This window comes from Taurulus bubalis, assembly GCF_910589615.1.
Source record: "Taurulus bubalis genome assembly, chromosome: 11".
In the NCBI taxonomy this organism is placed as follows: Eukaryota; Metazoa; Chordata; class Actinopteri; order Perciformes; family Cottidae; genus Taurulus; species Taurulus bubalis.
Window position 1 is genome coordinate 6593185 of NC_136599.1, and position 27952 is coordinate 6621136.

At 42.9% G+C, this 27952-nt stretch overlaps 1 protein-coding gene across 1 annotated transcript in view; it reads right to left on the bottom strand.

Moving 5' to 3' along the window:
- LOC306744255 (acid-sensing ion channel 1-like) overlaps positions 1-27952 on the bottom strand; it is a gene marked incomplete at its 5' end in the record, with an annotated part of 43253 nt that overhangs the window by 8907 nt on the left and 6394 nt on the right. The gene's annotated exons all lie outside the window — the stretch shown is intronic.

Sequence of the window (27952 nt, forward strand, 5' to 3'; positions counted from 1 at the left end):
CCTACAATGAAGGTATTTCACTGGAAACCCAAAAATGTCAACCTCATGATGGCAATACAGCGATGATCAGCCAAAATCAATAAGATACATCGCCTGGGGAACCGTGAATGTTTGTACGAAATGTCGTAGACAATTCAGCCAATAGCTGCTGTGATATTTCAGTCAACAACTGAGTGCATGATTATTCAGACAGCCTGCTCATGTGCGTTAAAACCAAAGGAAAGCAGCAAAGATACAAGCGTCAGTGTGGACTGATGACTAATTACAGTTTACACTCTTCAGATGGGGGATCTTGGAGTCAGATCACTAGAGTTTGCAGCACAAAGCTACACATAATTCAGGAATAAAATCATCATGAGCCAAACACCACCACGCCTCCTTCCTCTGTTTGGTTCTAAAATGAAGAGCTTACTCACCACGCTAATAAACAGTCTTTTCTCTCCACAGAGGAAATAAACTACAGGCAGGGAATTGAAAGCCACAGGCACAGTGGAGTGTGTGTGTGTGTGTGTGTGTGTGTGTGTGTGTGTGTGTGTGTGTGTGTGTGTGTGTGTGTGTGTGTGTGTGTGTGTGTGTGTGTGTGTGTGTGTGTGATAATGATGCCCTGAACATGAAATCAGCACTGATGGTCAAAATAAAGAAGTCAAAAATAGAATAGGTAGAAGTGAACCGCAGGGCTATAATATCACTAAAAGGCTTCATACAGAAAGCCCTTCTCTTAATCAGAGAGAAGACCAGAGGCCTTTCTCCACTGACAAACCACTGCAGATATAACAGCAACTATTGGATGTATTGCCATGTAATTATGCACAGGTGTTCATGGTCCCCAGAGGATGAAACTTTTTTTTGTGACCCCTGACTTTTTCTTTAGAACCACATTTTTTTATTTAAATGTCAACTACTGGATTTATTGCAGTGAAATTCCATACAGATGTTCCCCTCAGGATGACTTGTATAACCTTGGTGATTCCTTAACTTTTTGTATCTATTTCTTGAGACATTTGACGCCTGTCATTTGACGCCTGTCTAAAACAAAAGCAGGGCTAGTTTTTTTAGCAAAAGCAACTAAATACTGTATTTGTTGGGGATTATCTTCAGGAATAATATCAGGCTTTTGTCTTCACAGCCAATTTACCCTTTGAATATTTGGCAGAATTGGCAGAATTGTATTTCTTCTGGAGGACAAAGTCAAAATAATGAGTGAGCATTGATCATGCAAATCAAGACCATCACGACCGAAGCATTGACTGTTGGATGACACCTCGGGGCGATGCCGGCCGCGGGGCAGCGCCGTGTAACGAGCACCTGATCGGTGCAGAGGAACGTCCTCCTGAAGTGATTGACAACAGAGGAGAAAACAGCAGACATGAGCTGTTAGCTAAACCGTTCCAGTGCTCGAGGAAAAAGAGTCAGAAATCAGTTTAAATGTCAGAATTCAATAATTCAAGGAGACCATCATCCGTCTCTGTCTAACTGTACCTGCTGCTTGATAGATGAAACATCATAAAGAACCTCCTCCGCTGTTGTGAGGGGATTTTCTATCTATCACATTTGGGATTTAAACCACCAACCCCCACACAATAAAAAAATATTTCCCTCCTACAGTACATTCCCTTCCTGGTCGGCATCACTCTTCCCTCCCTTGTGTCTCCCGAGCTATGATGTTCTTTCCCCTGTGGACTCCCGCCGCACTTCCCCACCCGTCCCTTGCTTCATTTGATGAATATTTCACAGGCCAGTAGAGACAGTCCTCCTCCTCGCTCGTCCTATTCTCAGACACCGTCCGGGCTCTCAGTACCTATCACCTTCAGAGACGATAGCATCATAGCGCCGGGCAAGGGGCACCTCAGGAGAGCGGGGAGCATATCATATGAAGAAAAATGGAAGTGTGTATTCGCTTAAGTTATATATGCCTCAGAGAACGGCCTCTATCTGAAAATCAAGACTGTGCTGACCTATCACAGCATGACAAAGTGAATTTGAGATATGGGTTGAATCTGCCAGGTGATACAATATAAGACCTCTCCATCCAGTAGGTGAGAGAAGAGGTTGTGTTTAGCATGTATGGATGCATAACGAGGATGAAAGTATTCACATCCTTTACCAGTCAACGTACTTAGACAACCATTTAAAAATACTCCATTACAAGTGAAAGTCCTGCATTAAAACGCCTACTGAAGTGCAGAAGTATGAACAGCAAAAGGTACTTTAAATATTAAAAGTAAAAGTATTCATTCTGCAGAAAAATGGCGCCGATGGATTCAATTATTATAGATATCTCATACACATCTGAAACACGACAAGGAGTCCCAAACTAGACATTTCTTATTTGCAAAGAAAATTAACATTTAACAAATATATTGTGATTTATAAACATCTGTTAACAAAGTAATCAGTGATGCAGTGGAGTGAAACGTATGTTGTTTTAAAGTATAAAGCATCAGAAAATATAAATGCAATTACCTGAACATTTTACTGTGCTTGAGTAAATATAATTAGTTAACTTCCACAACTGTATCGAGCGTATGTGTCCTCCACTTTAACAGTATAAGTTGTCTGGCTAATAAAGTCAGAAATACTAGAAGTCTAGTTAGAAGAGAGGTTAGAGGGGATAAAGTTACTGCAGTAAACGTACATCACTTCTGATATAGTGGATAATAACTCTTCACACAGAATTAGTAAATGATTTATGAAGAAAGTCAACTTTCAACACGTTTAGGGCTAAAACAATTCGTCGATAAATCAGTTAGTCAATCAACATAAAATCAACATATTTGGGTTTTAGAAAATTTGTCACCGTTGGCCCTGAGAAACCTCAATAACACGTTTTGGTGTTTTTCAGTCCAAATGATAAGTGAATAAATCCAGAAAATGATTAATCAGCAGTAAAAACAGCACTGACACTTAAACTCATTTTAATGGATGAGGCACACTGGGGTCCAAATCAGTAGAGAATTAAAGCGAAACTTTTCCCGAGGAAAAACGGGGGAAAGTCACAACAAAACAACATAATAGCTGATCAAGCGGCAGCAGCACAGCCTGCGGGGCCGCTATCTGTCTCTGGGGACAACTAATTGTTGGTTAAATGCAATCCCTGGTCTCCGTGGTGGATGGACTTGCAGTAGCACCACCCGCTGAGAGGAAATAACGCCCTGAGGGAAGGTTCCCTGCGATTCCTCCCACCTGCCTTTCCCCGAAATGAAGAGAGAGGGACATTTCTGGTCAAAAGCAACTTGAAATAAAGACTGAAAAATGATACTTTCAGATTCCTGCACTGCAGGAGCCTCTCTGTGAATAATGGAAACGCTCTTGTGCTTTTGGATGGGCGACATAAACGTCTTAGAATTGTCAGTTCACATTCATTCAGAGCTGTTCAATTTTCGATAGAGGCTCTCGCAGTTAGCAGCCTCCTCTCTTATTCTCTCTCAAGTGACCAAAAGCAGAGTGAAGTGAGATGGTAAATGGCTGCGTCGGAGGGCCGAGACATCCACCATCAGCCAGTTATGTGACGCGGTCGCACGCTACATTTTTTTATACGATATAATTATATAAAGCAAAATAGCTCGATGGCAGTTTGAAAGTACTTGCACTGCTTGCAAATTGTGACATGTATCATTAATCTCAGCATCATCACAGCCTCTCCTTCCTCTCTCTCTCCATCCCTCGTGCCAAACTCCTCTGCATGTCTCAATCCTCACCGTCGCCTACAAATCTCCTGCCCGGCCCGCCTGCTTGTGCCAGTCGTGTGCAAGAACCCACGCTCGGCAGAGAGGCCATTACAGCGGCGGCTACAGTAGCAGCCTTATAGCTCCAGTGTGCAGCCGCACTCTCATCACGCACAGCTGAGTAAACATCGAGGGATAAACAGCCCCGGGCCCAGTCAAGGCCGTACTACAGCTGAGGGCGCTTAAAGTAGCAGACAGCAGGGTTAACTGGGATTAAATTCTTATGTGTCAAGTGCAAAGTCTAGATTGTGCAAAATAGAATATGCGTGTGTGACTCAAAAACAATGTAATAGATGAAAAGAGTGTGACACGATTACATGAATTTGAGACTTCTAATAAAGCAGACATGATATTGGTGCTTAGGAAGGTCGACGCAAAGGTGTCTGACAGTCTGAGGAAAAGGAACGTGTCCTCGTCTTCTCTAAGCTTGCCTCCAGGGTGCAGCGGTGATGAAGAGGCCATTGTTGGGGCTGCTGGTGTCCTGGGCGATGTTTTTTTTTGCTTCCATCCTGTAATGTCACCGCACCACCCACTGCAGTGCCTTAAGGTCCCAAACCACTTTGTGCTGTTCCCTGTCAGGATGCTCTCTACAGCAGTGTTGATTAAAACACAAGACCAAAAAAGAGGCTAAAACTAGGTTAGAAGTTACCCAAAAAAACTCAATAAAAACTGCAAATGAATGTGAAAGACAGTCAAATAGACACATTATTGTTGTCATTTCGATCAGACACGAAAGGCCAGTTTTTTCTCTCCGGTTTTCTTGCACATGTGCTAATTATTCTGCAACCAGCTAATTTTTCCAAATGATATTCCCAATAAAATGTATTCATTATACAGTTTGTGAAGAATGCAAATAAATAACCTCACCGCACTAATAATAATTTGTGCCCAACATCATCTTGAGTACACCTGTGGTGGGTGGAGTCAGCTCACATGACCTGAAAAATGTGTTTGTGTGTTCCAAACTTTGAGAAACTAATTAATTATTTCAACTGCGTGTCCGTCTGGCTGCAGAGCCCAAGACAAAAGGTTATCTATGAATGACATATTATTAGCTGTAATATGTTGTTGATGAAATACTTCTGGCCTACTATGGGTAGATATTTGTTGGTAGCGACAGTATGCATGTGTGTAAATTGTATGAAATATGACCCCCTGCATTTAACCCATCCTAAGCATTTAAGGAGCACACATTTTGGGAACAGTTTAGGGTTCAGTGCATCGCTTAAGGACACCTCGACAACCCGCTCTCTCTCCCCGAGCCACAGCCGCCTCATAAACGAATGTCTGTGACAAAAAAGTTCAGACAAAGAAAAAAAATTGCTACAAAAACGTCAATCAAGCCACAGAAACCAAATAAACTAGGACTGAAATAATTTCTATGCTTCTGTCGCACGTTTTCTGACAAATACGTTGTATGTATTTTAACATGCATACATTGTTTTATCATTATCTCATCTGTTGCTAGAGGCTAACTAACTCTCCACCATAGCCCAGATGGATGATATGAAGATAAATAATCTCTATGAGATTAATAATGGATGGGTCGTTCAGGTGAGTTTGGATTAATCACCAGAGACAGATAATTGCGTGTCTGTCTGGCTGCAGAGCCCAAGACAAAAGGTTAACTGTGAATGACATATTTATTAGCTGTAATCTGTGGTTGATGAAATATTCCTGGCCTACTTTGGGTAGATGTTTGTTGGCGACAGTGTGCATGTGTGTAAATGTCAGTCAGTCTGTCTGTCACCATACGTGTGACCATTTGAATATTTAAATTTGAGCGGTTGTCTCCTCAGTGCATGTCTAATAATATGCATTGTATGATAATGAGCCATAATCACCTTCCCGCAGGGTGGAGGGAAATTCATTTAGGAAAGCCAAGAGGCTGTCATTTCACCTGACACCTTGAACTCTCTAATGGCCCCAGAAGGCTCTGCAAATTGCATGTTTCACTTTGCACATTCATCCGGACTTTTCTCATAATTTACGCTGACTGAAATCGATACCGACTTCACTCGCTTAATTAAATTGTGTATCATGCTTAAAGTTACTTTTAATGACTTTTTTTTATCCCCCCCTTAAGTTAAGTCAAATCCGCTTAACAGACTCCCCGACCCCGTTCCTCACAGTGGTGCTGAGGTGCAGTGACGGGGAAGGGGCTCCTAATGTGTGCTGGAAGAGCTCGACAAAAGGAAATGCTGTGCAGCAGCTAGGCGGCTTCCTGAGGGGGGAAAAAAGCCACATAAATAAGTAAAACACAGCATGTTCTAAGGCGAGATGAAGACCGTAAGTATGTATAGACATATGGTAATATGTCAGAGGGTAACACCAAACATACATGCAGGGATGCACAATGGGGCTGCTCTGACGGATGATGCGTGACATACATACATCTCCATTCCTTTTTAGAACAACCCTATAAACACACACACACACGCACACACTTACAGCTCAGTTGCACAATAGAGTACTCGTAGATTTATTTCAGGAATAGCTCCATGATTCAACATCTGAGTGGCTGTAATAACGTAGTTGAGCTCCTCAGGGACCGGCTCGTACAGTAGATCGGCCCCCCGGTTGGAAACCGGACAGGAAGAGTCACTGCAGCCCACAAGCTTTTTGTTTAGCAGCCAGTTTGATCACCTGCATCCCAACAGCGGAGAAGGAGCCATCACCCTCATTAGATAGGAAACATCAAAAGACAGATATGGGTGCTGCTGGAGAGGAGCTAACAAGCCTCTTTCATCACTTTCATTTAGCTATTCCCAAAATACCACCCGGCAAAGGTAGAACGAACCTCAATTAATTAATGCATTCATTACGGGACTGCTGTCACTTTTTTTTTTGGTGCAGTTTAGAGGGCGGGAAAACTGTCAGGGGGGGGGGAGGGGAAAGGCCCTGCGGCTCTTTCCCTGTAGTGAACCGCCTCCATGTGACAAATTTCACACTCCGCTGAGAGAAATCCGCTGAGGCTTTAGATTTCCCAGCCCGTCACATGCTGTTGCTGAATACCGAGAGATTAATTCTTTTCGCAGATGGTGCAACTCAGACACCCAAACACGCGGCATTCACGCCGTCGCTACCTTGCCGATCTCAAAGCGACGACAAGGGAAGATTCCAGCTGAGAGGCAAGATAGCAGACAGCACACGCAAAGGTCAACGTGTCGAACTAAATACCACGAACCCTGTATGATATACAACAGTTGACAAAGCCACAACATCAAATTAATTTGAACAACTTCAGAGTATAATTCAATTAAGGAAAAATGTGTTGAAGCCGACAATCAATGTTTTTATAACATTACATTGTGGAAAGGGTAAATGAACCAGTACAGTGCTTTTCTAGTCTTCCGACCACTCAAAGCGCTTTAACACTACATGACATCATTCACCCATTCATGCACTGATGGGAGGAGCCACCTGCCCATCAGGACTAACTAACATTCACACACATTCATACACTGTAGGCACCCCTACGGCAGCAATTTTGATTTTGGGGTTAAGTGTCTTGCCCAAGAAGACGTCGACATGGGCTAGTGGAGCCGGGGATCGAACCGCAGATCCTCGGATTGAAGGATGACCCTGCTCTCCACTGAGCCGCAATCCTTAAAGTGCTGAACACACAGCTGCCGTCAGCTTTTCAGAGGTTTATACAGAGTCTCAGCTGTCCGCATCATCACACTCAAGTGCCAAAAACCCCGCTGAGCACCACCTGTTCAACACCAAACTGCAGCCAGACAAAGTTAGCAGCTAGCTGGTGAACATAGCGGAGCATTTAGAAGCTTAATATGCGGACGTTTCCCTCAGGAGTTTGTGGAGCCAAAACTAAAAGAGAATCCAGTATGTCTGACATCCATCAGGTGGCCAGAAAGACTGTGTTGCTCTGTGTAAGCAGCAGTTTACTAACAAGGCCGCCATCAACTTAAAAGTGAGTATACAATGTTGTGTTCAAAAAGCTGACCCCAAGCGCCCAGATAAAAAAAAACCTTTAGGCTTGACTGCATCCTTTTTATTAAAACATTACCGCAGTTGCAGGCAGCAATCATTAAACAGCATATAACTTTATGAGCGACTCTTATGAGTCCTCTATTGATAAAGACCTCATCATGTTTTACATAAAAGCAGACGGCAGTAAAAGTATATTAGAAGATAAGTATTAAAAGTAGTCGTATAATTATTTCTTCTTTTTAAAGATTAATCCGTAGCTTACATTTCATTTATTGCTAATTCTTTTTGGAGAGACTGAAAGAAAAAAAGACTTTACTTTCAGGAGGAATGAGCCATAGTTCGTTCAGCCGTTCATTCTCATGTCGTGCATATTGTGTTTCAAGGAATCAATCCTTGTTGTATTGCCCCACGCTGTGTTTGTTTCTTTGCTTGGTTAGATGGATGTGTGTGTGTGTGTGTGTGTGTGTGTGTGTGTGTGTGTGTGTTTAGGGTGGAATAAACACTCAGGTGAAACTGTTTCTCCTGCTGTGTCCTGAAAGAAAAGAACAGCAGGCATTGACACAAACGGCAAACATGTACGACGCAACACTTTCAGTCCAGCTACGTTCACTCATCCATGTCAACATGTTTGTATGTGTCGATAATGCATAATACATTCCTTTATATGATAAAAAAAGGAGGAGGATTGTTGTTTGATTGACAGCAGCTGAAGGGCAGAGTGAATGGATGTAGCAAGAGAACTGGACGCAGCATCAGGAGGCAATCAGTCGTACAATTACAGTGCACTCATGAGTCACAAACACAGTCAAGAGTCGCTGCAATGTACAAAGGAACTCAGGGTGCTGGCAATGTGGAGGGATGCTGAAAGGTGTTTACACAACCCACATTGTAGTGATACAGTTTATTCTTTTCTTAACAAGACAGGGAGTAAAAAAAAACAGAAAAACAAACTGCGGATGCGAATGAGTGAGTGCAAATTGAAATGGCAGAACTATCTGAGGCCATTTGAGAAACGTTCCAAAAATAATTGGAAGCTGCTGAAAATGAGAAAAATAATTTCAAACGATATTTCACACAACCAGTAAATGATAGAGGGAGGCAATTATAAACAGAGGCATTACAATCTGTGACAAATGGATATGAAATTGATTTGCATCTGTAAACGATTGTCTCTTATAAATTATTTCTCATGATTTTTCTCCCTCGAATAACTTAATGGAATTACTTTTTTTTTTATTATCAGTTAGTAGATAAAAAAAAGAAGCTTTCCGCTGCTGGGTTTTTCTTTTTTTTCTCTCCATTTTTTGCTGGGAACGGTTTCATTTTAGAAATCCCACTGAGCTTACATAGCAAGTGAGTGGTGTTGGTGAAAGTTGAGGGTCAGGTCTGTGCAGCCTCCTCACAGGCTGAGGTTGCCATGGCGACTTAAAGATGGGGATATCGGGCGGCTGACTGCCTGTTTGGACAGAGATTCTCTGTTGACCCCAAACACAGATCCTACAGCAGGTGTCGGATTATTGTGAGAGGACGTCCATCCGTCTGTTTATCTGTTCGCTGTCTGCCAGTAAAGATGCGTTCAAGGTATCCTACAGGAGCGAGAAATAAGAGAAACGCCGCAGTCATCTTCCTTGTCTGGAAGAGCGGCCCGAGCGGTCTGAGGCGCCGCTAATGAGAGGCATCAATTCCAGGGCGATGGCGTCCTTGTTATAGACGAAATACATGATGCAATCACATGATGACTTGATGAGCGCCTCCTCGCTGCTGCACAAATCAGAGGGAAAGCACACAGCGCCCACTCGGGAGCAGCATCAGTGTATTGACAATGTGCAACTGCATGTAAAAGTGTGAATTCAACTCTTATTGAAAACATCAGGAACCAATAGTGAGACTGTTAAAGCTGGCAGAATACTGGCATAGTCCTCCTGAGGATTGGATGAGCTCGAGAGGAGGCGGAGAGGAGAGAAACATGGGAACATAGAAAATAAACCAGTGGTCCTCAACCTTTTTTCAGACCAGCGCAAAGCATTTTGGGTTGAAAAAACAATGTAATACACAGCGCTGTGCCATCAGTGTCTGTTTTAATATGGAATATATACAATTCCGTTTAAAAACGTACACTTATATTATTGAATATTTATTAAATAACTATTTTAAAGGATAAAAAAGGGTTTTTGAATTGATGCTAATTTAAAATATATGTATTTTTAAATCTCAAGTACCCACTGGGGTGCTTTCAAGTACTCCCATTTGAGAACCAGAATCCTTCCTCCGTAGATCCTTAACGGCCACCACATTGACATTCTCTGGTCCTGAGCTGGTCTGACTGCTTGTGTACGAAAGGAAACCGGAAACCGTCCTAAAAACCAAGATGAAACGGCCGGCTCCACTCGAGGATTACTGTGAGGGGCTTTCTTTGAAGCCATACATTTTGTAATATACTAATGTTCTGCACAGTATGGTGGATCATAGCAAGAAGGTCCAGAGGGTATCCCAAAGGATTATGGGATATAGGTCCAGTCCCTTCTGTGACAATGAAAAAGAATATAAGCCGGTATTAGAAAAAAAGGATATACAAGATTGTTCAGGTACTGTTAACCTTCTGACTAATCCTCTTTTTTAAAATTCCATTTAAAGACCCTGTAGGTGTTTTCACTTATTTCAGCTGTGACATGAGGTCATCAGACTCCATGTACCAATATAGTTGCTATTTTGGGCAATCTGGAAGTCCCCTCAGTCCGAAAATATGTCGTCTTGTGTTCCTAAAAATGAAAGTTTACGACCGCCAAGGTTAAAGACCGCCATCACTGACTTAAACGTATGTTATCTTTCCTTTTTTGTGCCCCTGGGTGGAAGCTAAAGATTACTCTGGAGAGAAAACTAAGGAAACACTCAGATTCTGGGTCAACTTTGGATGAATTCAGCGACTATGAACAACAATAAAGATAAAGAAAATTGAACTGAAATGGGGAATACAGAATGAGGATAAAACACATCTGCAACCGACACGGTGCAGTCGGACCAAAATTCACTTCCTGTTCATTTTCCTACGTGCAAAACACGAACACCTCCGGTCGCTAATTGGCTCCATTCGCTTCCCGCGCGGCTCGATCGGATCCAGCGTTGACCTGTGAAATCACATGTCCGTCCAGTCTTATTGAGGATATATTGTTTGTTTATATTCTTGCTTTGCGACTGTGTGGTGAAAGAATAAAAGCAGCATAAAAAAAGGAAGGCTGCTGCTTCGTTTCAAAGGACAGCAGCAGTGAGACTGAATGACTGAAGTGAGAAAAGAAAAGCGTGAAATGTAACGTTGTTTTCCCAGATTCATTCGTGTTCTTCTTCTACAAGTCTGAGAGGAAAGTTTGTATCATATGCATAATCTAAAAAGGTAGAAATTGTCAATCACATCTCTCCTTCTCATTTTTGCTGATTATTATGCTATCCTTTCTCCCGTTTCCTATCTGTGTGTCTGTCATTGTCTGTCTTCAAATGCTCTTCGAAACACAAAATGAACGGCGCTCAAAGTTATCTTCACTCGCTGATATCGGTGTATAATTAAAACAACAGCGTCCTTGATAAGGTGTCAGAGGTGATAACACAGGGCTCTGATAACTCCTGAAAAGACGCACGCGTACACACACATGCACCCAATCACCGCCTCGTTACCAAGCAACAGTAGAGTTATAATGAGAGGGACCAAATTAATTTTAAAGTGTCAGGACTAATGCTCTGATTGCTCAGTGGCCTTGCATAAGTAGGTTATTGTCTTAAGTTATTTACTATTTTAATTACCCCCCCCACACACACACACATAATTTCTCTTCAGCATACTTTACATTATGCTACAGCTTGATAATTGTGGCTCAACAGTTCTACTTCTTATGCTTCCTATAAAGGCCTAAATCAATATTTTCCTATCAATACACAATCAGGTGACCACTTCTATGTGAAAGTAACGCGCTGAGAATTTTTGGTTTGGTTTCCCGCGGTCTTCAACGTCACCGTTTTGGTTCATTCTCAACACTCTCGTGGCGTCAGACAGCTGGTTTCAACCTCTTTGACCTTTAATTCATCAGGTAGACAGAAGCACCATCTCCAAATACACGCTGTTGCACCTTAACCGCTGGTGCCTGATGGGCAAATAAGCAACTGAAACGTTCACCAACACCGAAGAACGAAGCATGGAGGCATCGTGGCTTCAGCGGGAGACGTCATTTACACGACTTTTCTTTCTAATTACGTCTTTTTATGACAAAAGAAAATACTTTCTTGTCATTGGTCTCTCGCAGTTGATCAACATACATATTCTTTTCCAAAATAAGGTCACAAATTCGCCTCTATATACAGTTAAACAATGTTGAACAAAGGTTTCAACTCCTGATAGAAGCTGCTGTAGTGGCAAACGATGAATATGGACGAACAACAAGCTTCATTTTAGACAGACGGACTGAGCGAAATGCCAAATGAGAGTTGCAAAAGCTCTCTGTGACCTTCTTGGTAAGTGCATGGACCTTCTTGCTTCACTTTGCTGACAAACACTTACTTTGAAAGCTGCCCACAGGATTTAAAAGGCAGAAGCTCAGAGGTCAGAGACAAAATTACAGCCTGAAGCCGTCTAAGAAGTTCGCCGTTCCATCAACCTGGTTTTCTTCTGTTCTGAGTCTGACTAATAACGTGTTGCGGGATCCCTTAATTGAGCACGGGAGTGTCAATGCGGCGGCGAGGACGGAGAGTCGCTGAACCGGTGGGGTGGACAGCAGCAACTTTCTGCTGCTACTTTAAACAGGTGTGTCCCTGAGAGAGAGAGAGAGAGATACTTTGCCTCAACTTCCAACTCCAGCTCCGCTTATCAGAGCAGCAGAGGAACAATGACCAGCCGAGAGTAAACAACCAACGCAAAGCCAATTTTCTTTTTAAGATATAGCTGTCACTGGCCGCCGCCGCCGTGACTGATGTCCTCTATTCTGGGTGGTTATCCGAACATCACTCGCTAAGTGGAAATGCTAGTTTTACCTAATGTCGATGCGTAGTGACATGAGGGATGCGTTTCATTTATTTTCATTATACAAAGACCGCCGTTGCGTCACATCTGAAGTGAGTGTGTGGGAGGTAAACGGAGAAAAAATGCCCATTCATCCAAATGATGCGTTTGGTGTTCAGAGATAAACAAAGGACACATTTCTTTTCCTCCACTATCTTTTTGTTTGTATCTCACCTTGATGAGAGAAGTGATCGTTTCGCATCTCTGATGAGCTCACATATTTATATATTAGAGCCATTTAAATCCCTTCGCGCCTGATTAGTGGTGTATGAAGTCACAGAATAACGTGGAACATTAGCGTGTTAAAAAGCAGTAACAGATGGAAGTCAAGTGGACTTAATGTGATGTCAGCTTTCCATTTCATGTGGCGTTGTAAGACACACACAAGTACTTGTAATAATCAATGGAGGAGCAAAGGAGATCTTCTTTGGCAGTAAGCAGAAATACACTACACTTTATGGGGGCTTTCAAGGGAGCCGTTCAATCCCCCATATGAGTTTCCTTTTTCCTTTATTTACACTGGAATTGATGGATTTACAGGCTGCAAACAAGCCACTGACATTTTATCACCTCAAAACGCTGACTCAGCAAACTTGTTCGTTGCCCACTAACACATCTAGCAGACACAAAGCGACATTAGCATTCATTTGCAGTCTTGTTTGTGTCCCCCTGACGAATGCCCGTCCAATATTCACTCCCTTTTTGCGCTGATTTTGCTCTCCACCGACTCTTAAGGTGAATAGCTGCGTAATACTTCACGGTGTGCATTAGCTCGTTGCCAACAGTGTCTGTCTGCTGTTTGGTGCTGGACAGCTATTGTACTGCCTGGGGAGGAAAAAAGAGGGAAATGCACCCTTAAGTGCACTGGCATGAAAATGTGTCTCGATGCTCCTGTGCTATTTGCATGTATTTGAATCAGGTTGCATACATTTGGGACAAAATTGTCCCCTTTCTATGCAAATGAGCCTCATTTCAAAAACAGTCCAATTCACAAAAAATCAGCCACACGCAGTTACAGTGGAATTATCAGCGTCTTCGGAGAGTTGGTGGGAACAATATAAGGGTTGAATGATATTTTTTTTTTTATCCTTTGCTTCAAACCATCTTCTGAAGTCGGAAAGCGTGCGTTTGAAAAACCCCCCATTATTGGGTACCGGGAGACTGGGATGTTTAAATCCCAAACACGGTTTGAATTCCTTTCCCTGAAGTTTTGAGGAATGCCTCTGCATCTCTTCGGTAATGGGCTGTAGCTCACAGTTTGATACATTCTTATTCTCTCTGCCATTGCTGAAAAACGCTGAGAAACTTGAAGGGCGTGCGTGCGCTGTGAAATCATTAGCGCAATATCTTCCTGTGAATCGGACCTCTAGATAGCGGTTGCAAGTGATGCACAATTCATGGCCTCAGTTTTGAATTCGCCCATCAGTCTTTAGAGCTGTTTTTTTTATGCTGAAAACATCTGCCGGCTGCAACCAAAAGCGACCCAGATGAGGGAGGCGAGAGTGAACAAAAACAGCGAAGGTGCAGGACGCAAAAAAACAAAACACAGAGGTGGAAAGAGGCTAAACTGCTCTGTAGGAACTGCAGTCATATGTGATTTTTAGCAGAAGCTTGTGAAGAGCAGTTGACACCTAAAATGCATTGTCAGTTAAAAATTGTAAAAGGTAAAGCTCGGTAACTTGTATTCTGCACTTATTGAACAATAAATGTAATATCTTAGATGAGAAATCACTATTAATTGAGTCAATACGTGAACGTCAGACATTATTAATATTTATTGAACAGTCTCCCTGGTCTATTCGGTCCTTACCCTTCTCCCTGTCGGCCTGTAAATGTCTTTCTATCTGTCTCCTGTCAGTCCGCATTGTATTCTGTGCGATAATGGCAAAATGTCACAATGATAATTTTTCAAGAAAGCGCAGCATCCAGAGCAACCGAGGTCTCGAACAATCAACAACACACACACACACACACACACACACACACACACACACACACACACACACACACACACACACACACACACACACACACACACACATACACACACAAATCCACACACCGTGTGAACTGCGGCTTCTGCCGACGTGCCGTTTATTTCCCACAGACACATTACAAAGTCAAAAAATAACAGATAAAAGTGCACAAACTCAGGCTGCAGGCTGGTTAACTGATTAGCTCAGTAATTGTGGTAGAAATGCCAGTCGGAGGTTGATATAAAAGTGCAAAAGCACATCCAGGAAATACTAATCAGTCTCCTGGCGGTTCTCCCAGGAGGCTGCTGCGGCTGCTGTGAATGCCACTGCCTCATGCAACAGCACTTTATGTGTTGGTGTGTGTGTGTGTGTGTGTGTGCGTGTGTGTGTGTGTGTGTGTGTGTGTGTGTGTGTGTTGCATATGAGCCCTAGTGTCTGATCCTACTGGCAAAGATACTAATATCTCCTGCTTTCCCTCAGAAAATAATAAAAAACTCTTTAAGAGCAGAGCAACTTTGGGCAGGATGTGTCCTGACCATTAAAATAAATGACCCATTAAAGCAGTGTCAGTGGAAGACATCCATCTCCCAGTGCGTTCTCCTTCCATTCCAAACCTCCTGATTATAACCCTCATTTTCTTTTTGGTTTCAATCTACATAACATGCCTCCAGCTCACTCTTTCCTTCTCCCCCCTTTCTTTCATCCGTTTGTCCTTGCCTCGCTCCGTTCCTTTCCGTTGCCACAAGTTTCACACCTACCGCGACCGCAGCCCACATCCTCACCTGTCACTACAACTGCTCCCATCTGTCTTTTCTCACTTCGTCCTGCCCTGCGTCTATTTCTTCCGACGTCGTCACACACTGGGCCACCGTCTGTCTGCGCGCAGTTTTTGTGCAGTTTACACAGGAGAAAAAAAGAGAAAGAAAATACATAAAAGCTGGTTTATTCTGCAGCTGCCTCTCCCTCTCTCTCTTCTTCTCTGTGTTTGTGTCTCCGTCAGAGCTGTTTGTACTGTGGCAGGATTATTTGATTGTTTACAGGTTTAGTGCTGCCTGCTATCATTCAGCAGTGTTTACCGACATGTTCCCCGACAATAGAGAAGTATTAGGAGTTGCTGTCTGTGTGTGTGTGTGTGTGTGTGTGTGTGTGTGTGTGTGTGTGTGTGTGTGTGTAAACCTGTGCATCTGACTGGAAAACCTATTTAAAAAATAAATAAATCCTTCCTAACGTCCCTCTTAAATTCTTGCCACAAAGCTTTATTTCTTCCACTCTGTTGAACAATATCTCATATATTCTGCACCTCTGTGCTACTGCGCTTCATTAAAGCAATATCACATTCATACTGAGAGAAATATTAAAATCCGGTATTTCATGTTTTGATGGTGGTGTCGTTTCATCAAATTAAAACGTCTTGTGATTGTAATTCAGTCTGACATTGCAGCCATGGAAATTATTTTAACATACACTTTAGTGTGTCTAAGATGTTATCCATCCTGATCCATCTTATGCAAACACTGGTAGAACAAGACACGCCCCTAAAAGGTTGATTGGTCGATATCTCCTCAACGCAATAAGATATCAACAAAATTTCAATGCAGTATTGATGATCCAGTGACATTGATGACACGTAAAAAGTTTGGTATGAAAAGGACCAAGCGTTTAGGAATATACTACAATAATGTGTTTTTCACAAAATCCAAGATGGCGGAAAATATTCATAGGCGGACTTTATGGGTCTGAGAGGCTTTTTTGTAGAGCAGGTGGAGATGGACATGTGTGAATTTTTTCAAGTCAAAAAAACATTCTGGGCGATGGGCGTCGCCGGTCCAACTTGTAGGGGGCGCTAGAGAGTCATTTTTTGGAACTTTTTTTCCCAGCTTTGATACATCCCTATTTTCACCAGGCATGACAAGTGTTCCAAATTTGGTGAGTTTTTGAATATGACAAGTGCCCCCAAAAGCAGTCCAATGTACAAAAATAAGAATCATAGGGAATAATAAAAACCCTTTGTATTTCAATAGGGTCCTCTCGGGACTGACTCTGTCAGTCGCTCGGACCCTAATAATAACCCTTTGTATTTCAATAGGGTCCTCTTGGGACTGACTCTGTCAGTCGCTCGGACCCTAATAATAACCCTTTGTATTTCAATAGGGTCCTCTTGGGACTGACTATCAGTCGCTCGGACCCTAATAAATACTCCTTTACTTAAAGTTACTACGAGGAACTTTCTTTTGCTGTTGATTCTGGCGGTCCCTGTGGACGAAAGTGGTATTGTTTCCAAGAACCAGAGTCCCTTTAGAGAACCGTTAATTTTACTGCAGTCAGTCCTGGTTCTGGTTCTCCTTGTGCCTCCCTTCCCTCCAGTGGGCCCAACAATACAGGATGGGTCTCCAGCAGCGTGGTTTCAGTGTTGGCTCCCAGCCGGTTATCCCAACCAATCACCAGAGACAAACGTATCTGCCTGAACCTAACGACATTTTTAATGCTAACGATACTGATGCGTAATCACTGGTTTATCCAGGAATAAAAGAGTGGAACGGAGCAATGTCGGGCAATAATGAGCGTCTACGGCGCACAGCTCGACAACGCCGTTAGTGTGGCCACTGGCACCGATTGGCTAATCATTAGTGCCCCCTTCGCTCCTTTGTTATGTCACAATGCCACAAGAGTCAGTCAACTTGAACTAGAGTGGCCAGATTGAAAGATCTGGACCCGGACAGGCTAACTACTCACGGACATTTCAAACATGACAAGGAACCCAAGACCCCTTCTTTTGTAAGGGGTCACAAGCCAAACAAGGTTTGGACCTCTGGTTTGATCTTCACAAATGCATTATGTATTATTAATGTGTTTTTAATGTAAAAACAGCTGTCAGATAAATGCAGTGAAGATTTTAAATAAACAAGAACACATTGGTGAATGCACTTCGTTACCTTCCACCACTCTCTGTCTCATCTATCTGAGGCCTTTGTGTCTCTCACGCAGCCTCTGGAAACACACAATTAGCTTTATTTGGGGTCAGGCGAGTACAGAGGAGCTTGGTGGTCTGAACTGCAGCATCATTCCTCCCCTGTCTCCTCTTCTTTAACTTCATCCAGCAGTCTGAGTCACAGCCAGGCCTTTGTGAGCCTGCCTCCAGCCCACACAGAGCCCTGCCTTCAAGTCACCTGCACTAATCCTCAGGATAAATAAACCATGCGAAGAGCAGCGCAGCCAACCCGGGCTATTTTCAGCCCATCTATGCTTTTTTTTCTCTCTCTCCTCCCTTCTACTTCCTTCGTCCGAAATGTCTTGATAGAAAAAAGCGTTTCCCCCTCTCAGGCCGGGGCAAATAGAGCGTGCTTGAGCAGCATTACTGATCCGTCTAGAAACCAGTTGGAGTCACAGAGACGCTGTGCGGCTTTCCGCCCCTTTAACAACATGAAATAAGATATCTCGGGGGTTTAGATGAACACATTTGTTTTGGGTTATTAGAGTGGGAGTTACAGTTAAAGCCCGGAAAAGAACGATGAAGCTATTAGTATGCTAACACAACCGGTGATGTTTCAAAGCTCACTCATTGAATTTGATTCCTTTCCATGTGAAAGCTGATTTTTGCCTTTTGTGACAAAACTGTCTTCTTCCATCCTTCCGTCTCCGTCGCACTACGATGTGTCACGTTGCTGTAATGTGATGAGCAGTGTGAATGAGTGTTTCTGTATTGTCACCATGCAAACTGTTAAGTCCCCAGGAGGAACAGCTGCAGAAGCTAACGGAGATTTTAATAAACAAACAAATGGAGGTTCCACATTATAACTGAAGTGACGTGCTGGTAGACCTGTAATTTAACATTGGCTCTAAACTGGATTGTTTTAATCTGTGGGGACGTAAAGGAGGTGAATGTTCATTAAAGTTTTTTTTACACTCAACGAAGTTGCACTCGGCTCTACTGCTGCGTTTGGCAGTCTTGCTGCTGACAGTTGACTTTCGTGCACTGGATTACTCTCCATTATGAGGCCGGAGTATTCACCTGCTGATCTGGGTAATGTGGTTACTCTGCCCCTAAATCAGTCTTTGGAGGTGGTCAGCACTAAATACCCCTCGTTCAGCACTTTTGGGCGAATATTAATTTAATCCTCTAAGTGTGTTCGTATGTTTATCGCAGAGGGAATACATTTAAGAGGCTGTTTGGGTGACTTCCTCTGCACTAATTACTCCATCCTCACCTCAAGATCTCTTCATCGAGATTTATTTTTGCTTTGTTTTAGTTTTATTTGGCTCGTAAGTCGGAAAGCGAAAAGGGGGATGTCATGGGAGCAAGAAAACAAAGGAAAGGGCGAACGAGTGAGGGAGGGAACGGGAGATGAGGAGAGGAGAGAGAGAGAGGAGAGGAGAGAGCATGACATGAAAACGTAATGAGGATTGTCATGCCCATAGGGGCTTGATGTGAGGGATGAACTGTGCAGGGGTTGAGATGAAGGAGGAACGCAGCAGACACAGACAGGAGGGTGAAAAAAATGTGGAAAACAAATGAGGATAAGCGCTGTGACCGAGAGGTGACATAACTTTGCTGGCTCAGCGCAGGAGGATGCGACAGATTCTGGTGCCAAGATGTGGAGCGCAGCTGTGCTGACCCGCTCGCCGCTGGGCAGTGTGGGTGGTGGCTGTGCTTCACATCTGTCGCTTCAGGCCACAAAACCCAGAGGAGATGCATGCCTAAGTGTATTCTTGCCAAGGGAAAGAAGCGCTGTTTTCCCCCCCAGGAGTCTGGTTCTTTTCCAGTTCCCAACACGGCCGGAGCTGTCAGAGAAATCGGAGCTCATCGTCACCCTGTGGGTTGCTTTTGGAGAGCTCAGGTTGTGGCTGAAGACTTGCACTTCAGTAACAACTTCACATTGCAGAAGTGAAACTGTATTATAGAGGTGGTGTTATATGCTTTATTCCACCGCTAGAGGGTGAGGGTATATTTCACATTACTGCTCACCGTACATTTTTAGATCTCCTACCTTTCATTAGCCATTGGATTCAGTTCATGGCATCACATTTTGAAAAATATACTTCCTGAAACTTAAGAGTACTCCAAACTGTCTGCTCCGTTACGCAGCTATGAGCAGGGACTGCGTTCAAAATGACAACGCTTTGGGAAATAGAAAGAAGAAAGTATCCTTCATTAACCCCTTGGGGAAAGTATTCTCTTTCTATTCGCATTTAACCCATCCTTAGTGATTAAGGAGCAGTGTGCTGCCCTGTGAGGAGCCCGGGGAGCAACTGGGGGATCAATGTCTTGCTCAAGGAGACTTCGACATGCAGACTATGGGGAGACGAGGGATTGAACCGTGAACCTTGCGGTCGCAGGACGGTCACTCTACCCATGAGCCATGAGCCACAGCTGCCCCATAGTCGATAGTGACATAATAGAGATGCAGGATTTATAACAAACAGGTCCTTTTTCAGTATTTATTAATAAACAGGATTCCTTTGTACATTTACAGCCTCACACCACTTGTTTCTTCCCCGAGGTACAGCATGTCTCACATTTTGCCCAAAAATAAATAAATCTACAAATGCGCATCGCCTTCTCGAGACATGACAGCAGAGATCAGAGATACAGAAATTATAACACGACTGTCACGACGGCGCAGCAGCGTGCTGGGAGCTCGCAGACGCACATCTATTCCCCGGGTGGAGCTGTCAAAGTGTGAGTTTGACAAACAAAAGAGGGCCGAGCATCAGACCAAGAGAAGGGCTCTTTGCTCCGTTCTACTTTGCTGGAGTTCACTGGCGAGTAGGCACAGTTTCCCCGACTACTTCAGAAATACCTCCGAGTCCAATTAGCAGCGATGATTCTCTGCAACTGTTGAGGAGCAGAAGGGGAGCGCCGGGTGCTTTCAATGACTCTGTAATAACCGCTGGAGTCATTCCTCCGTTCCTCAAAGAGCTTTTCTCCGGGTGAAGAAACAGAATAACGTCACATGAGCCCGACTGGTCTCATGAAAATTAAATCAATTATCCAAGTATATATAGTACCCTGGAAAAGTTATGGAAGAAACAACAACATCAAAGATGAAAGTAAGAAACGATTCTGCCTCTCTTGCTTTGAAGCTGTTGTGAGTTGTTTTGGGGATTTCACTTTCTGAGTTCGATGAGAAGATTGCTTCCACCTTCATGTCAGTGAAGCAAATATGAAGCTACAGCCTGCAGCAGCTGGTTAGTTTATCTAAACACATTTTTTTACAGCTTAAACAAACAATATATAATGGGTCAATAAGTGAGTTTTAGAGGTAATAGTAAGCTTTGTTGTCTTTGGCCAAAGTCAAGCTAGCTGTTTCCTTGTTTCCAGTCTTAGCGCTAAGCTAAGCTAAAATAAACTAAGCTAACTGTCTCTTGGCCGTGGACGCAAGACAGTGAACTTGTGTCCAACGTCAAACTACTTCTTACATGATTCATATTTCGTATTATAACGATGGCAATGCAAAAAGAGTCCACAGAATTATCTCCTGAATCTGCAGCTTCACAGAGCTTTAAGGTGAGTTTCAGCTCATTGTTTAGCCAACATGAGAGTTTGGACACATTTTGGTCAGAAGAGTAAAGGGTTGTTCACATGACATGTTTTTTTGCGCCCTCAAATCCATTGTTGTCAATGTAGATGCGCGGAAGTCGTGCTCAAAAGCGATAGCGACGCCGTTGTGGTGCGTAAGGGGCCGTTCACACCAGACACGGCTCTCAAAAACGAGCCGCTAGCAAAACCATTGTTTCCCTATGGTAAGCCTTTTAAATGCCGCGCGTCGTGTTTTTCTAGCATTTTTTCGGCGCGCCTAAAAGTTGAAATATTCTCAACTTTTAAGCGCCTTGCACGGAGTCCCACCGCTCATCAATGTCAGTGTGTATCGCCCGGTTGTGCACGCAGGCCCCGCTCCACAGGCGCACCAGGCTGTTTTGCCCGGCGCGTTTTGCCCGGCGCGTTTTGCCCGGCGCGTTTTGCCTGGCGCGTTTTGCCCGGCGTTTTGCAAGGCGTTTGCCAAGGTGTTTCGCGTCTGGTGTGAACAGCCCATATGCGTTGCTCGATGCCTTTGTTTTTTAACGTCTTCTTCAAAAATTGCTCAACTGTTGCAACCCTGCGGCACTGCACTGCATGCCATGTGATGCGGAACAACCAATCACAGCCGGCGGATATCTTTTCTATCTTCTGTAAATATCAGACTACAGGAAATATACGTAGAGGAAGTTGATCATGAGCTTTACAATCTGTCCTACAGATGGTTTTACTTGCGTCACGTTTTTTTTGTCCGAGGATTTCTCAACATCTGGTTGAAAAGGTCGGACAAAATGAAAAATCAAGCAGTAAATAGGCTGTGACTGGAAATCAATTTATTTGGACTTAGTTTAGTCAGTGAGGCATTCTGCTAAATTATCGCAACTTAATCATCATCATCATCATCATCATCACAGCATGCAAGTTTTGGTTGCTTAGTAACAGCATGCGCGGCAGGAGCGCAACATCCCAAAAAAGCTTGGATAAAAGGATGAAAGCGGCACAGCTGGCGTTTTTAGACGCAAACGGCCTCCAAGAATTCTTAAAAAAAAAAGAAAACTCAGTTTCTGATCAAAGTTTAAACTCTCAGAAGAATCCTGTCAAAGTGAATCTTGTTTTTAATTTGAAGCAAATCAGGTTGAAGTTTTTTTCTTCTTTTTTGACGTGAACAACTGTTCAAACAAATATTATATCTAGCTCCCTTTCTGGGGCCACTCTTCATCACACTGGTGTATTATTAAACAGCACCTCAACAGAGGAGGAATATATTTGCTGTGAAGACGCATAAAAAAGAACGGGTACGTTTGTAACTCTGTGACAGGAGATGACAACGTGCTGTCAACCTTCTCTGCGTGCCATCAATTGGAAAAGTCTGCCCTCGAGGCGTCTTACAATCACTCTTTTGTTTTCCAAATAATACGGCAGGGCTTTATTTATGTTTCTAAAGAAGTGATCCTGTCAATTCAGTTGAGTGCTGATTATGTATTCTTATCACATACAGCCGGAAATAGTTTCTTATCAGCCTCTTTTCTTTTTTTTTTACTCTTTTGATCTTCTCACAAAGAACAGTCAGTTGGGATATACCTCTTTCCTTATTCATCAAGCACTTTGCAATGAAACAATGAAAAGATTAACAATGCAATCCATCAAAGACCGTCTTCAAAGGAAGAGCATTTTCCAGTTTTCCGGAGCTGTGCGGTGATGTAGATAACAAAGGGAAGTTGAGAGGAGAGCAATAAAGGCCTTAAACCTCTCCAGGGGGAACACCTCTCTGCTGCCACTACGTTCTGGCCAGATGCAATTTCCCGAACGCCGCGATGCTCTTCAAAGAGAAGAGAAATTGCTCCATCGCAGCCGAGAGCTGGGAGGAAGAGGAGGAGGACAGTTTAAGAAACAAGTCTTGGACTTGTGAGCTACATAAATGAACTACCACATAAATTATCCATCCCCCTCAAAGTGGACAAAAAAATGGAAAGGTCAATCAGACGCTGCGCACACACACAACACGCACACACACACACGCACACACACACACACACACGCACACACACACACTCACACATGCGGGCACATACACACGCATGCACACACACGCACGCGCACACACGCACGCACGCACACACACACACACACAACTACGCACGCACGCACGCACGCACATGCACACACTCACGCACACACACACGCTTGCACACACATGCACACACACGCTCACACATGCACACACACACACACACAACCACGCACGCACGCACGCATACACATGCACGCACATACACGCACACACACACGCACGCACACACGCACGCACGCACACACTCACACACGCACACACTCACACACGCACACACGCACATGTACATGCACGCACACGCATGCACGCACGCACACACACACACTCACACATGCACGCACACGCACATGCACATGCACGCACACGCACATGCATGCACGCACACACACGCATTATAAACACTTATTGACATGTTTAATATGTGTGCATTTCACATTCCACAGCAGAGATGAATTATTGAGGCAGAACTAAACAAATCTTTGGGAGCATGTGCTCAGAACCAGAGAGCTGTCTCAAGTCCAATCAGGGAAAAGTCGTGACGTAATGTTTTTGGGGTTTAGGAGGAGAGCACTCTGCTCGGCCAACAACTACTGCATCATTAAAGTAACACAGAACCACGGTCGTCACCTCTCAGTGCAAGGGACTGTTCTGTTTGAGGGGGATTCAATATTTTAACTTCCTATTCTGAGGACAACAAACTCATTTAAGGCCTTGTTATGTTTCACGGTTCAGAGGTGGTTTTGGCACATATCATTTTTTTAAAGAACTCGTTAACAACCGTTTGAGTCGGTCAGAGCCAGTAAACAGTACCAGTGAATCTAAATCTGCCATCATTCGTTTGATTATTTACACCTGAGTTTCTCCTACTGTGACATGTCAAAATGTCTGAAGTGACAAAAGTTCATTAAAAGTAAAAGTATAAAATACATCCCTTCATACCTCATATTTAAATACACTTGCCACTTTCACATTACACTTACATTTCACTTGACTAAAGTGCTGTTATCTGTTTGTCTGAGCACTTTATTTTAATTTTGTATTCTATTCTATTGTAAATGTAAATTGTAAATGTCATGCTCCTATTTCTTGCACTGTGTTTCTTGTTTAATGTTATGCAACACCTGCCAAGACAAATTCCCTGTACTTGAACACATACGTGACAATAAATGATTCTGATTCTGATTAATCCTTGCCATGGATGGTTAGCTGCTCTAGTTAAACTAAAGGTTGCAATTCACGCATTTATAAAGTTCAGACCATCACCAGTAATAACCAACTAACAAAATTCATCTCAGGTTTACAAGAGCCCAAACTCACAGAAAGTGGATCAGCATAATTTCCACACAATTAAAATGATAGTTATGACACATCTACTAAAAGAAATGGCTCAGAAATAGTAAATGCCACCCTATTAAACACTGTGCACAGGTCTGACTACCAATTCCGGCACCTTTGCTATCTTTGCAGCGGTTTTAAATCCGGTGTAATGCTAAAAATAAAAAATGTGACTCACTTTTCTTCCCCAGAGGGTAAATTAACTTATTACAGCGGTGAAAGAAACTGTCACAAGGTTGAATTCAGGCAGCAGAAGGAGGAAGGCAGACGGGGGACAGTTCACTGGTTCAGTGAGGAAAGTGACGGTATCGAGGCTTCCTGGTGAGGGGAGCAAGTCCAAACCAAAGTGGCTGAGAAAGAGGCAGAGAAAAGGTTCAGGCAGGCAGACGTGAGCAACACTGACAACTGGTAACTGACTGGGGAAAAGGAGCTGGTACATGCAGGGAGAGTGGAACAGGTGTGTGATGGGTGGGGAAGTCAGGGAACGAGGAAATAATGGAAACTCAGAAAGCATCTGGTTGATGGGTGGAAAACGGCAACGGAGAAAAATCCTATTTTCATGAAGGCTACACTGTCATAATGTTGCAGTGAGGTGCAGATTCAACTTTATGATCATTTTGGAGGAAGTAGTTTGTACCACTGTTGAACTGACTCATGGAGTCATTTAGTGAATATATATATATGCATTATGTCGTAAAAAAAAAAGTAATGAGTCTCCTCTGCATTACAAATCACTTGTGACTCAAATTGCCTTTAGTTCAGTTAAAGGATTCAAAGTCAGTGCCTTTGCAGTTTGGTCTTTTTTTTCCCCTCTCAGCTAAATGATCGCAATCCATCCAACGGTACTTCAGTATACGTGCAGCAGTAAGTGAACACATCCCCACTCATACATACGTTCAGTTTAATACAAGTGTAGGATGTAGGGCCATCCATTTGTGAAAAGCACTGAAGCAACCATAATGTGACGAGTGTCACAGGCTTCAAATGAGGAAGTAATCAACTGAATCACAGCAGAGCTCTCAGTCACCAGCGAGGGACGCCTCACTGCTAAAAGCTATACGGATTCTTTAGGTGACAACAATGATTCAAAACAGTCACTTCCCTTTGAAGATTCGCTTGTGCCGTACACACACTGAACACCTCAGCTCTGCCGCGCTTATTGGGATAGAACTGTGACTCATTAAGGGTCAGACTGATGCTTGAATCCTTCTTATGTAAGTTGACACGAGGCGGTAACTCCACCGACACGTCACTGTGAGTGTTCAACCCCCAACACTGTAACGTGCATTTCTGTTCCTTCTATCAGATTGTTAAGACAGGAAAGTTTGATCATGGAGCAGCTTTTCTTCAAAATAAAACACAAAAGCAAAATATATTGAATGATAGAGTGCACAGATTGTAATTTTGATAAATAAAATGAACTTTATATATAGTCCAGACACAACACAAGCGTGAAAAACAAAATAATGAATTAGGTAAATGCAAAACACGAAACAAAAGGCGAGGCTGCACTTTAAAAACCATTTGCAGTGTTCATGATTTCCCACGTTCCTTTGTCTCCTTTAGTGCAGGCAGGTGCCTGACCATGCAGAGCTCTACAACAAAAAAAGAGACCCGAATATAATTCTAAATTCAAAGAGGAGCTGTTGTAGAGACATCAAAATACATCAGAGTTGCTACTTGCTACCAGAGACGTCTAATAACAGAGTTGATCCACATTAATATCACTACTTTAAACTGCATAACGGCTTCCAGTAGTTTCCCTTTCACTGGGTTAGTGAGAACATTTATAAAATTGCCCATGAGCAGAAAATATCACTTCAAAGCTACTTCAATGCAGCTGCTGTGGGACGTTGCAGCGTGTTGAGCTCCTCTTTGGTCTCATTGTGTGTGAATGTGTGTATTAATGTTCCACCCAGCCAAAAATACAGATATCTTCTTTGACATCTCTGCTGGTAAGAACCATTTGGCTGTAAAAATATGCAGGATCTACAACCACGGATGTCCAGCAAAGATAAACATGAATCTTCTTGCGGAAAGATAAAATAACATTAAACTTAATCCAATCCAATTGAGTGAGGCTGCTGTGAGGAATGATCAATGTTCAGCTCCAACTTAAAAACCACGTCTGATGCCAGTGACCGTTGGCAACGGAGCCTGGGTGCGACAGCAGCAACAGCAATCTTTTATGGCAGAGACAGTACAGCCCATACTTTTTGCTGCAGAGTAAACTTACAACAGCTTCGGTCACGCGGACATACTGTATATAATCAGTCAGTGGACTGGAGAAAAAACCCTTCTTTGACCAGCTCCACTGCATCTTTCCACACCTCGCTGCACAATACAACCCCTCTGCTTGTTTTGTAAGTACAAATAAATGATAATAAAAAGATGGAAAGGTAGTAAACATTCACTCAGAGCTGTGGGGATTCAATTGAATAAATAAAAAAGGCAAAAAGAATGTTTGATCATGAATCTTGGCTGATGAACACATGCGGATGTTTCCATCTTAAAACAAGGAAAAGAAGAATCAATCATAGAGGTGTATTTCAGGTGTTGTCTGACACATGCTCTGGGGATAAAAAAGACATGCATGTTCACTCAACAACATGTACGGTGACGTATAGTCACACCAGAGAAGCTTTCGATTGAAAACAGCAGCATCCACAGACAAAATCACAGCAGGTTTCCCCAGAAAACTAACCTAGAAAAATGTCTTTTCCTTCAGTTCGCTCAGGTTCGCTCTCTCTCTGCTGTCGGGGTTTCATCATTCTTTAACTCACTATAAATAGACGGTGCTATGATTTATACAGTGAGTGTTGTCTGCACGCTACTATTCAAACAAAGAATCAAATGGACTGTGTTATTTTAAAAATTTTAAAAATATAAAGGAGGAAAAAAAGGCTTGTGATATAGTCTATATTCTTCTTATTGTGAAAAAATAAATAATCACAATGTGTTTTAACAACGTGTTCATCCGCCTCGCAATACTTTCTGACTTTCCTGTCTGTGACTCTTAACCCTCAAATTATTTTTCCCTACTGTAGACGAACATCTTTCTTTTTCTGAAGTAATCATTTCCTAAAAGACGGGGACGTTACTCAAACAGGAATAAAGGGGGCATTTGTTGTGAACTATTTTCAGTTGCGGATTTGGTGCCCTAGTAAGTATTTAAGGAAGAAGGACAGCGTACATGGGATCCACTCCAAATAAACATTGTGGTTTATTGATGTGAGAAATCAGCATAACTGGTGTCTATTTTGACTTAATAATAATTGACATTATACATAATAAAAAGATTTTTGGTTACAACTGACCATGTCTAACTGGCTTTATCTT